Below are 13,963 nucleotides of genomic sequence, written 5' to 3'. Positions count from 1 at the left end.
ATCAGAGGTTGACCATTATATGGTGTTGTGTCTGACCAGTCAAGAAGAATTTTAAATGGGTTTGAAAAGTGATATTTGAAGTAATCATCTTCATCTTTTCCCCTGGAATAAAAAACATACATGTATACTTTAATTAAAAAAGCAATTGTTTAATATTACTACATTTTTCATGTGATAACAAATACAAGTATATAAGCATATCTATTTTTATTAAAATGTATATAATACTAAGTTAGTAGTTAGTATTTACACCTTGAAATAAATTGCATCAAAAATCCTGTATGTGTACTTGAAAAAGCAGGCTTCCTATCAAAGGTGCTTGGGGATGGGACCCCCCCCCCCTCCCCTGTGTTCCATACCCCAAAGGTTCTCCCCGACTTTTTTTTATATAAAATATATTTCTTTGACACATTCACAAAGTATTACAACTGAAAAATCCAAAATATAACCTAAAAACTAACCTTTTATAAAAATTCATATTCTCGGATACTAAAAAAGAACTTTTAGTATCAGAGAGTATGAATTTTTATAAAAGGTTAGTTTTAGATTATATTTTGGATTTTTCAATTGTAATACTTTGTGAATGTGTCAAAGAAATATATTTTATTTGAAAAAAGTCGGGGAGAACCCTTGGGGTACGGAACACGGGGGAGGGGGTCCCATCCCCAAGCACCTGTTCTTCATATTTTATCGCCTTTAACGCAGACAACAATTTGCTAATTAATGAATACCGCAATAAATATAATACATGGCGCAGACGTTTGTAGCGCTAATTCATGATTATGCCAACCACTCCATACCCAGTGATTGCACTAAATTTTGAATACGCCAATTTATGTACATATACAGTATTTTCAGTGTAGCCAATTGCAAGATAAAAGTAACTGAAACAATTTACCACCACCTACTCCAAAAGCTGTCCCCATGTTCTAACAGAATCTTCTCCAAAAGAATATTGTTCAGTTAAGTTACTGTCCGATGGTCAGTTCTCACGGTCATTTGCAAGGTTTCTGTCTCCATTAGTCAATTTTGTAACTGCCTCCTGCTTCTGGTATATAGACTTTGTGTTGAAATAAAGATGATAAAAACACAAGAATAAAGGTTCTCTTTAATCAGTTATTTCCCAAGCATTTGCAACTATATCGATCATTACTGAATATGGGATATTTATATTTGTAGTTATTTTATACATGTAGGCCTATGCAATTTTCTTGTATAAATCATATGCATTAGGGATATTCATACAAGTCATCAACACTATTTCATATATATATTGCATATTAAATAAATTTTATACATATTCAGTGTATGAACTTGTACTCACAAGGGAAACTTTCCTAAACAAGTTTTGAATGAATATTTGTAAATTATACCCACCATGAATTTGCATGTGAATTAAGATTATCTTAAAAAAGTTTAATAAAACATACATCATGCGAAAAAAGAAAATTGATTTAATTAAATTATAGTGTATTTACAGTTGCTCATATATCCTTCATCGTTGTACTATTTGAGTGCAACCTTTCATAAGTGATGCTCCTGTGTCACAATCCTAAAATGTAACAATACATAGAAGTATAATCAACAACCAATTTGTATTTATTTTCATAATTACTACACCCCCAGAATCTGTCAAAATCATGACTTTTATAAAAGATTTGATAAATTCATTGTTGAAGTTTGCATTAAAAAATGAAAATTCCATATCCAGACAATTGTAATATTAAAAAAAAAATCACCTGCTTTTTACTGAAAATTATTTCTCTATGTATCTTTTCATCTTCTTTTTTTTCTTTTCGAGGCACCAGTACATTTAAAATATGTTTAAAATATTTTTTTTTTTTTTCAAATTAAAGAAATTCATTCTTATTGTCAATCATGAATACATACATTTACATGGGTATATTATATTTATATCTTATTAGTGTGTATTTATAGCTGCAGTTAAATATGTTTTGTTCTTTTACAGTGAATATGAATTATGACTTCTTTTTAGGCTAAAATTTTTTTTATGTGTTTCAGTTAAGTCGACCATCTCTAATTTTTACCCACCACCTACCACTGCTACTTTTTTGGCCAAATCAGATTTTAAACTGTAACACTGGCGGATTTAGAGGGGGGCCCAGCATAACCCCCCCCCTTTCGTGTCCAAAATATATCATCAGATTTAATAAATCAATGTTTTGGTGTGGCCTTGAGCCCCTACCCCAACACCAAACTGGTCCCTCTCCCTTTTCAAGATTCCTGGATCCGCCACTGTGTACAACGTTACCAAAAATATATATGTTTTTTATATTGCCTTGTGTATATTTTTGATTAATGCCAAAGTAAGTTGCTTTCTGAAGCAAGCAAAAATTCCTATAATGCAAATATATTAATAAGATATATATCTGGAATGTCCTGCTAACATGGTGATCTTTGAATGTAGACCAATTAAGTCTATTATATAAAAAAAAAATACTTAATTTAAAAATTATGTCAATTTAATTGAAAAAGCTTCTTACATGTAGTTTTTATACAAAATGAATATTTGAAAAAATTCAAATTTATACCTGTGCCTAGGGTTGTTCTAACCATTCCCACTGACTGCCGTATCTTCTGCTTGTTGTTTTCCTCCAATTGCATCTTGCATTTTTCTCATGAGTTTTAGAGTACATGGGATCCCACATGATGGGAATGCAAGTCAGACTTCATAAAATTTCAATATTTCGCAAAGTGAATTTGGCTTTAAAAAATCTATTATTAATAAAGACCTGTACATCATTATCAAGTTGAATGCTGAGAAAGCAGTGTCTCCTTCATTTGATGACTTACTTTGTCATTCACACCTGAATTCCATTTTAAAAAGTTGAAAAACACATCATTTTTCTGTTATTGTTTCATGTTTATTTTTCTGGCGTCTGTTTTTGCCACATGTTGTTATAAACTACTTATGACTTCAATACAGGAGAATCAACAAAGGGAAATAACACCAGTTATAATTAATTTTTTGTCTTCAGTGCAAAAGAGTCAGCAAAGGGAAATAACTCTACGTTAATTTTTAGGAAAAGTTATAATTTGAGGGGATTGGAATATGACTTTTAACTGATTTCCCCACCTCAAATCTTTTTGCATCTTTTAGATCTAAGCTCGATCTTACTTAAAAGAGCTTTTTCTAAGTTTTAATTGCCTGCAAAAATTAATATGCATATCAAGAAATAGGCACCTTTGTATTCATTTTTATGACAAATTCATGTAAATTGATCTGTATCATATTAAAAACCTTGGGTTAAATTGAATAAAATTTAGATGCACAGAAACTTTAATTACTTAGCTATAAAATGAAACCCATATTATGTTGATAACTTTCCTACATTAAGGAAGCACGGATTTATTTTACATGGTGATGACAATCAGGTCAGTTTTGCCATAACAAAATATTTCAAAGTCGTTGCTATGGAAACCAAGGAGGTACTATCCAAAATTTACCCACCAATAGTCTTTATATAGGGCACTCTCTAGTATTATAGTGATAAAATAAAATTCCATGATAGTGCGTGGCCAAGCATTTTTGGTCCTTACAGAGAATTGATGTTAAATACTTAAGGCTATTTTTGGTTGTGTTAGAAAGTGCAAGTGGGGAAATGAAACGTTAGTTTTAAGTAGTTCCATAGAATAATTCCTTAATAATGTAATTAAAAAAGTAAAGAGCAAAGTTTTTCTTGCTTTAAACTGTCTTTATTATTGTCATTATAATTTTATTTTATTTTCATTTCATTCCAGATAATTGTTAATTTATGAATTTATTAAAAAAGTAAACAGAAAATGTACTCACAAACAAGGAACTATGTTAAGAAATTTGAAGATAACAAAGTTCAACCGTAATCAAGCCCAAAGTCAATTGGAACAGCTTTAAGAACATCCGAGGTGGGATCAGGTGCCATGGAGGAGTAGACATCCCCTGTCGACGGTCATACCCACTGCGTGCTCCTTCTTTGGTTGTTAGTATAGGAATTAATGTTACAGCAGAAAAAATACATCACCCGCGTTAGTGTGTTACGTAATTTTTTTTCTACAATAGCTTTTACGTTAATTTCCATACTAATAAAGAAAGACAATTTATTGTATATATATGTCTGTTTAAATAATCATGTAAAAGTAGGATTAAGTACATTATATATTGAATAATTGATCAGTACATCATTACTGATAGAAGAGACATTGCTCAAGAAATCTATACACGTGTCTAAGTATAAGCGGTATTGAATAAGATATGAACGCAAATCTTATGAGCTTCCGCCCGGGTATTGATCACAGTGTCAAAAGTAACAAATAAAAATTAAGAAATTAGAACAAGTGAGATTTGTTTCGACTTGATGTGTATCCTTTTATACTTCGCATTTATTTTATTGTACATCACCCGCGCCATGCAGCATGTATAGTCGCAAAAATCATCTGCATCATCACGTGACAAAGATCCAGGATATTATCAAAGAATTGGAAAGTTTTTGTCATCCGAGTAGTTTCTTATAATTTATCACTGAATTTCATATCGATGAATTAATTTGTTTTGATTAAAATAAATGCTATTAAGCAGTAGACTATATGCCCTTTCTATCTATCTTGCAATTTTTCATTTTAAATTTTTTTTTAAAAATTCATTTTTGAATTTATTGCATTTTGTAAAACATTAAGAATACACGCACTATGTGCTCTTTCTCTTGCAATTATTCATTCTTTTTATTTTTATTTTGATTGTAGTTTGTAAAGCATTAAGAATACACACACACACACACACACACAGAGAGAGAGAGAGAATTATGAAAATAAATCCCTCAAGGGCACCTAGCTTTTGTCAAAAGACTCCCTATTTTTAAAAGATATATATCTCTGCATTTCATATAATGTCTTAATAGAGGACATAAACCCACATATCAAGGGCATGTTTTTTGTTAGTACTCCTGTGAAAATAAATATAACATTATATATATATATATATATATATATATATATATATATATATATATATATATATGTTAACTTAATCTTGTGTTTTGCCTTGGACTCTCTTGTGAAAATTCCTTGAAATACTTAATGCTGCCGCTTTGTTGATTTGCATCAGTCGTAAAGGTATCACTTAAAATATACTACAGAAGGGATTCTCAACTCTGATACTCTAATACTTTTAAAAATGAGAAGCTAATCCATTTTGTATACAATTTTAACATCCGGTTGTATAAATACAGAGGAGTTTTTCCATGTGTTTTTTCCGAGTTTGCCGGCCCGAGAAGATGCAATGGCATATAATATTCATACAAACAAGTCCCCGAGTCAAGAAAACGATTTCAAATGGAGTAAAATATTTCCATCAAATGTTCAACTTAGTCCCCATATTGTGGCATAGACCGTTGACCTAGTGGACATAATTTTTTCACGTTGATAACATATCTGCTCAAGCTGTGTCAGACTTATAGATTTCCTGCTATATGATCAGGCGTATACAAAAAGATTGTGTGGATTTTTAGTTTTCTCTTCACCTCTAAGGACCGAGAGTGTTTGGGTCACAATTTTACTTCCCTTATATCCGTTGATGTTACTTACCTAAATTGTTTCAAGCACTTCAGAAAACAAGCTTCACATATTCAAAATTGAACGGATGACGCACGACAAATGACATAAACAAGGTACCAATGGCTAGAATAAACATCTCCAATCTCTCCGTTTAGATCTTGGTCTAGGGACTAGGGTTATCTCACCTAATTTATGTTCATTTTTCATATTCTAACAGTCGCCCGCGTGGAGCAGTGGTTAGAGCGTTTGCTGTAGAGTCGCGGAGTAAGGGGTTGATCCTTACGTCGCGGGTTCGAATCCCACTGTGGGACGTGGAGACCGGTCCTTCGGATGAGACCGTATAAACCGAGGTCCCGTGTCGCAGTAGGTACTGGCACGAAAAAGATCCCTCACTGCTCAATGACCCTGAGTGCCGAGTAAAGGTCAGAATTTGCAGCTCTCCACCGGCAAGTGTGGCGTCTCCATATGAATGAAAAATTTTCGAGAAGGACATTAAATAATAAACGAACAAACAAACAAAAAACAAACGAATTTTGTGTGGGATCATCCAAACCGCATAAATTGTGCATCCATTTGATCGAATAAATTTTAGAATTCACGGTATAAGATGCAACATTATCCAGTACATGGGTTATATATAATGCAACATGCACAAGTTTTGCTAGTATTTCACAGTATCTATGATCGCTGATAAACTTCTTCCATCGGTGAAAACTGTTTGTATACGCTTTATTAGTATTTTCACTTTTTGAAAAGGGAAGATACTTCGATATGTGGTTGCTAAGGTTTCCCAGGTTACTTGTAGGGGACACCACTATCTTGTACTGCTTGTTTGCAAATGACTGCAATTTTAATCCTAAAAGCAAAAAACAAATTTAAAACATTCATATTTACTTTTTTTTTTAAATTAAAATCTGATTTTTAGTGGTACCATTTTGAAATCCAAAGGAAATTTGGCAAATACAGATTTACTTTTACCACAATTAATTAGCCTTTTCTCTGGTAAATATTCCCAAGTCTGAAGCCTATAGTGCGACAAACATGAAGATGAAAAATTAATCTCAATTTTAACTAAATTTTCTTTGACATTACATCTAACATTAAAGTATACTTTATGTAAAATCTCCACAATTTGCACAAATCTCACAAAGATAGAAATTATTTGCCTATGAAATAGCATACACACACTAAAGAGGACAAAAAGGATCATTATCTCATACTTTAACACAATTTTTCGATATGAGTGGGTCTTTCCTCCATTTTTTTGAAAGTTTATCCTCAAAGTTTGTGTAAAAATATACATTTATTGGTTAACAAAAACATGGAGCAAAGACCCACTACACGTTAAAAATACACTTTTATGACACAACATTCGCATATTTCAGAGAAATACTTAAAGTTCATTTAGGCAAGAGTCATATCACAAACATGATTTAAATGCCATTATTCATCATGAGCTGTGTAGCGTAGTGGTTAGCGCGTTAGTCTCAAAGGAAAATGATTCTTGGGATTTTATTGCTAGGGTTCAGATCCCACGAATACCACATAATCTTTTAACAACAGAATAATTTTCGCCGAAAAAAATTCGTCGAAAAATTTTGTTAATCATAATTTCATAAATTTCAATAATGAGATCTTTACTCTAAATACTAAACTCACAAACTGAATAAGATTTTTACATATCTGGAGCTATAGGCATTCTGCACGCCTTCTTCACCCATCTCTTTTTTTTTTTTACCATCAAACAACATCACCCAGAATATGATTTCCATTCTGGAAAAATCAAAGTTGCCTTTGCTCTGTCTGAAACAAATTTGTTTCTAACTCTTAAAATTAAATTTGGAGGAGGAACCAACCAATTGTTTTCCTCTGACCAACAAACGTTAAAAGCGTTCATACTTTTTGTGCCTGGATACCAATACTTTGAATTTAATCTAATGCATTTTCTGTTGTAATGTGTGACAAACCTGTCAATCGTATGCACCCCCCCCCCCCCCACAGTTTTTCATATTCCAAAATTTCACCATCTATTGGCCAGTCATCCATATCTGTCAAACGACTTAAACTGTCCGCTTTTTATTTTCTGCCCTGGGCTTCCAAACAGGATTTATTTGAATAATGTTTTCTGAAGTATTAAAATTTTCATAAATATTTTGCAAATCAGGTTTTCTACTACCAACATGTAAAATCCCAGAAATATTTTTGTTATCTGAAATAATTTTGATGTTTTCATTGGTTAAATGTAAAATATTGCTCTTGACAACCCTCTTAACAGCTTCTAGCTCTCTCCATGTAGAACTTTGCTGACTCTCATTTTCTGTCCAACTACCAGACTCACTTCTGATACTGATTTTTTCGTTGTCGTCCGACATACATTCAATAAAACCATCATAGCCTTCATCCGAGGCATCACAAAATAAATGAAAATTGCATACATCTGTTGCGTCAAAACTTTCAAGAAGACAACCATTTTCGTTCAAAGAATTTAAGCTTTCCCGCCAAGATTCAATTTCATTTAAAGCATTAGCCGAGATTTTTATGCCCCCCCCCCCCTTCGAAGAAGGGAGAGCATCTTGCTTTGCTGATGTCTGTCGGTCCACCATTATCTTCGCAGAGGTTGCACATACTGTAAAGAAATTTTGTATACAGATTTATCATAAAAATATCTAGATCAACTTTTGTTTTGGGTACGATCTAGCAATTTTTGATAGAGTTATGCCCCTTGGACTTAGAAAAAAATTAATTTATTTGCAGTTTCCGCTCATTTTCTTTGCAGAGGTTGCACATACTGAAATGAAATCTGGTATACAGATTTATCATAAGAATATCCAGGTCAGGTTCTGTTTTGGGTAAGATCGAGCAATTTTTGACAGTTATGCCCCTTAAAGTTAGAAAAATTCCAATTATTTGCAGTTTCCGTTCATTTTCTTCGCAGAGGTTGCACATACTGAAATGAAATTTGGTATACAGATTTATCATAAAAATATCTAGGTCAAGTTATGTTTTTGGTAAGATTGAGCAATTTTTGATAGACCCCTATTGATTTTAAGTTTTAAGGATCAATTTGATTTCCATTTACACTGCCCAAAATGTTTACTGTCCTTAATAAAGGCTTGTGACCCTATAATGTATGTCCGGGGGGGGGGGGGGGATACGTGTTTCACAAACATCTCTTGTTACATTTGAGTTCCAACTTGCTCTGCTCATTATGCATTCGTACAAATACCTTTTTTCAGTCCGACAGTATTTCCAATAACTGCCTTCATTGAAATAATCTCGCCCACAATTTTTGCCAATTCTTCAACTTGGAAGAAAGTGCTAAGAACTACGCACGCTAACTTTCGATTCCCGCCTACATTTTATACCCATATACTTCAATACTTATGACAATTTGACCGTAAAATCTTTGTTGAATGCAAAGAACAGTTCAATGGTAATTGACTGATAATTTTAATGCCAGTGTTAAATAGTTAATTATTCCTAATTCCAGCTCTTAAAATAAGGGGGGTAGACGATGTTTTCCATTGAAATCGGGCTTTAAAGCATCAACACATTTTAAAATATTCTTGGATATGAATAGATGTTCCTAAAATCTTTTCTTATGTTTTACGCATATAAAATTAAACATATATTATTTAAAAAATACAATATTTCAGTTGTAAAACCCTTTGAAATTGGTGAAAAAATGAGCATTTTGTAGTTTTTTGTCTGTAAACATACGTTCCCCCCCCCGTGAAACACAAAAAGCTTTGGTATGAATTTGTAAAATGACAGTCCATATTACGTGTAAAAAGGATTTGTTGTTTCACGGGGGGGAAAGATGTTTTAAAAATATTTTCCGTTTTTCGTTGATTTCTTTTGTGAAAAGCACATGTTTTACCCAAATTATAGAGTTACCTCACTTTGTTTTCCCAAAGAAGTAATGTTTTATGAAAATTCATATAAATATTTATATAAATATGAAAAATCATCAAAATATGTTAACTTTTGAAAATCGACTTGGAGGTAGGCGGGAGAACAATGCTATCGTTCGCAGTTCTTTTCATAACTTTCGAATGAGCAATGTTTTAGCAATTTTTAAGACGCAAAACCCTGTTTTCTGTTATAATTTTTTTTCCTTTTGCCACATCCCAGAAGCCTAACCATATCCGGATTTGGGTAGAAAGCCATTTATATTTATCTTCAGCAAACAAAAATCCTAGCTTTTCAAAATGTTCAAAATTTTTGCGCTATTTAAGCAAGATTCAGCTCCAATACCATCATCTAAAAAAGTAATTACTCTCATACCTTTTGCTCTCAAAAACTTAACATATACCGAAAGGCAAAACATTAAAAATATAATAATGAAATTTCCCATCGACTTCCCATGAAAATCCTAAAAAATCTTTGTGGTCATTGAAAAATCTCAATATGACGATAAGCGGATTAAGATCAAATGTGAAAATAAAATTCCCCTTTTTAACATTACTTTTGCTACCGAAACATCTTCATATCTGTACTTAAATTTATGTAAATATAGATTTATATGTCTGATTTTCAAGTACCAGGCGTAGCTTACCGTATCTGTTTCTCGCGACAGTCAGTGGATTGACAACTTTAGAAATATTACAAACCTTTGAAACACACCCCTTCTTTAACAAATTTTCAATTTCCTTTATCACAAATTCTTTGTCATTCAATGCTGACCTGTTATGACGTAACACTAACCGATGGTGGTTCAGTTTTGAACGGAATTCTATAACCTACTTTGATCAATTGAACAATGCTTTCATTCGCTCCCATTGCTTCCCATTTATTCACCTGTGACCTCAAACGCCCAAACCGGACTAAGAATTTTTAAAAACTTTTCATCAACATTGGGATAAATTTCATTTTCAAAGAAGTTGTCCACTTAAGTATAGTAGCGTGGTCCCTTTTTTTCACCCTTAGTTTACTGGTTAAATATTAACACACGGTATTTTATAAGTTTTCATTGTATATAACGGAGTATTTCTAATTAAAGCATTGTGTATTTATGATAAATAATATAACATATCCAAAAAAAGCGCCAATTTTTAATACTTATCACACTTAAAAATTCCGGAACATTTCCCCCCGAACAGACTGCGGTTTCTCAATTACATGGAAATGGGCGGAAACATTTAAATTAGATACTATAAAAAGAAGATACTTGAAACTGTGAAAGTACACATTGCAGACAAAAATCAAGTAATTTTACAATCAAAATAAAAGAACATTGTTTATGACTGAAAGGTTTTCTTTTCTTTATTTTTTTTCTTTTACATCATATATGATTTATTTACATTCTTGTTTAGGAAGGGAGTGTTGCGCTGTTATTTACATGTATAGGTATTTTCGAACATATTATCTGTTTTAGTGTACATTGGCAAGGTATAATAAAGAGTTAAGAAATAAACATTGTTATACCTCTAAAAATTAGTTCCTATATACATTGTAAATCTATATACTTAAAAAATTCTAAAATTTCTAATGTTTTACTGAGCGGTCATAAAAAAAAAAAATCGATGTTTGACCGCAGAGCGAGATATTGGACCTGTGGACGATATATTGGACCGCTTACGTCACACTTTGGGCGGGCTCAACAATCTTATTTGCATTTGTTGGTATGGAAACCAGCAATAGATACATGTACAACAACAAAATAATAATAATAATAAATAAATAAATAAAAGGTATAGCAATTAAAACATTTACTCGGGCAAAATGCGTTTTGTCGACCCCTCGAACCAAACTGTTTGCCTTCGGCATAACGGCCTCAGGCAAATAGTTTGGTTCTTGGGTCCGACAAAACGCATATGTTGCCCTCGAACGTAGTCAATAAATGTATAAAATTCATTGGAACGAAAAATGCAAGGTTCAATGAATTACACGAGAAAAACAAACAATGGACCTTTCGAGTGAAGAAAAAATATATGGTTCAAAGAGGTGATGTTCACAGAAAGAAATATTGTTGACATTTTTCTTGCAAACAATTAAATGTTTCACAATCAACTACAACTAAAATTTTCTATTTACAAATTGTTTGCAATAAAACGGTACACAATAAGACAAGTTAAATTGATGCAAAGCATCAAATCGGCCGCAAAAATATATTTCATTTTGAAGAATTTCCACACTGTAATTCATATCCGGAAACTCAATACGTTTTCTTTTTATATCTTACGCACGCTCATGTTAGGGAGCAGTTCATGAAACAACTTTTTGTAAAATTATTAAATTAAGAAATATCTGACAAGAAATGAAAATCAAATTGAAACATAATAACAACTATTTAGACTTAGTTTTATGCAAATTTTTAAGGCTTTTATTCGTAACTTTTATGTTTGTTATCAATAAGGAATTATTCCAACGAAGCAATAAAAAAATAACGTCTCATTTCCCCATGTGCACATTCTAACACAACCACAAATAGATCGGCCGATAATGAACGAAACAATTCCAGGCTGACCGATATAAAACTGAGTACGTTTCAACTGCGATTTAGCACGTTTACTAGAGGCATTTACCCATGACGATACAAATCCACGTGGCTTGTTATGATTCTAAACAGGTCATAAACAGGTTAATCGCATGTTAATGGAAGTCACCGAAGAGATTCAAAATCATAATACTTTTAATTCGAAAACATAGAGCACAAGGTTGTTCAACAAAGATATTTTCACTAAACCTTTACACATAAAAAATACACATTATATTTCGAACTCGATTCTGAACAAATCTGTGCGCGGTGTTCACGAAAGCTTTGAAGTGTGCACCTGTCACTGATTTCTTTTGTTATTCATGAAAATCAAGGGACCCCATCTTCAAAACGCAGCTTCGTATATTGTCTATATCTATTGTTTGACATTTTCAAATGTTGACTCAAATAATAAAGACATCGGTTAATAATATAATTTATTTCTTAGGGATTTTAATAAAAGTTCAAAATTTGACCACAGATAAGCCTTATTGAGACTTGTTCTTTGCTCAATATTGCATTGAAATTTTCATTTATCTTTAATCGTATTCTCATCTTTTCTTGGGCAGTCCCAGCTCCAATGGTCCTTCGCCCCACAGTCAAAGTATCTGCCTGGCTTGCTTGTAGAAGTCTTTTCATCCGTCTATATGCGATAAAAAGTTTCTGCAGCTGGCCTCTTGAAGAAAGGTGCAAATCTTTAAGATCTTTTCAAATATCTGTCCTCTTTGACCTTCCGTTCTGCTCTCATTGTGGCTCGATACATTTTCTTTTCGTCGTCCGAGTCGCCCGCAATAGGATTTGTTTCGTATATTTTTACAACTTTCCATACTTATTAAGACGTGCCTGCTAACTTTATAAGCTTTTGTCTATTCTTTACTAACTCAATATCTTCTGTTATCCTTGATTTGGCTGACTTGATATTTTCTTCGTTTATCGTGACTGAACTCAGGTGCTCCTTTGCTTCTTTGAGTTTTGATAGCACACGCGCCTTATGCTTGATTTTCATTGCCTTTCTTCCGGAAAATGTAATGATCGCTGAGATTCTTTTCGATTCTGTTTATCTGCGAAGTCGAAATTTGTTGAATGTTCTGCTAAAAATTCGAAAGCTTAGAATCTATCATGGTCTGCAAATTGTTCAATAAATCTGCTTGCTGTCTAGAAACTGCCAAATTGACTTCTTCCGAAATAGTTTGAGCAAACTCCATTCTCCTAGCGTCCATCCCGCGAAAATATACTCGCTCGGACAGAATGTGCGCGAGAAACTGAACTCTAACACTACATGTACAAGAAAACTATTCAAACACGTTATTTTGAAAAATCTAATTTTATTGGCTGTTACCCAGTATACAAATGTTACTACACACTTCAAAGGAGACCTCCGTTTCGGTACAAACAATTTGTTTACATGTCGTTAGCACAACTATACTATCGTAACGCGAGAAATTGAAACTATCAATATCCAGTATATTAAGGGCTTCTGATAACACTGCCGAAAACTGATAACGAGTTAATGTTTGGCCACAGTTATGACAAAACAGGAGGCATGGGACACACTTGGACCTACTTAAAATGTAGAAACATTGTATTTGATTATTGTTTTCACTGGACAGGACAATTGTTTCACCTCAAAAGGATGAGTCAATTTTGTGGTGCTATTAACGGAATTTATTGTATTTTAAACTCTCAACTTATATTTGAAATTGTGTATTAATTGGATATCTAATGTTAATGAGATTTGGCCCATTAAACAATTTATGACTTGACATTCATAAGACTTGATGGAATATTGGCCCATATTGTGCGTTTGATATTGATAACTTGTTGATGGGACATTGGCCCAATGTATATATATTTGTATTGCATTGTACTTTGTGTGGCGTTGTGCATTCGTGATACCCTTGCTTATTACAACTTTATATACCCTGTTTACCTAGG

The 13,963-nt window shown here is 32.7% G+C and overlaps 1 pseudogene; it reads right to left on the bottom strand.

The window, feature by feature from the left end:
- Window positions 1-9,783: 9,783 nt before the first annotated feature.
- Window positions 9,784-13,248, bottom strand: LOC133204126 (uncharacterized; annotated as a pseudogene).
- Window positions 13,249-13,963: the final 715 nt, after the last annotated feature.

This window comes from Saccostrea echinata, unplaced genomic scaffold, assembly GCF_033153115.1.
Source record: "Saccostrea echinata isolate AGI-Se365-2 ecotype Australia unplaced genomic scaffold, CSIRO_AGI_Sech_v1 ptg000002l, whole genome shotgun sequence".
NCBI classification, from domain to species: Eukaryota; Metazoa; Mollusca; class Bivalvia; order Ostreida; family Ostreidae; genus Saccostrea; species Saccostrea echinata.
Note: the sequence above shows the minus strand (reverse complement) of the source record. Positions and strands in the feature narration are given on the sequence as shown.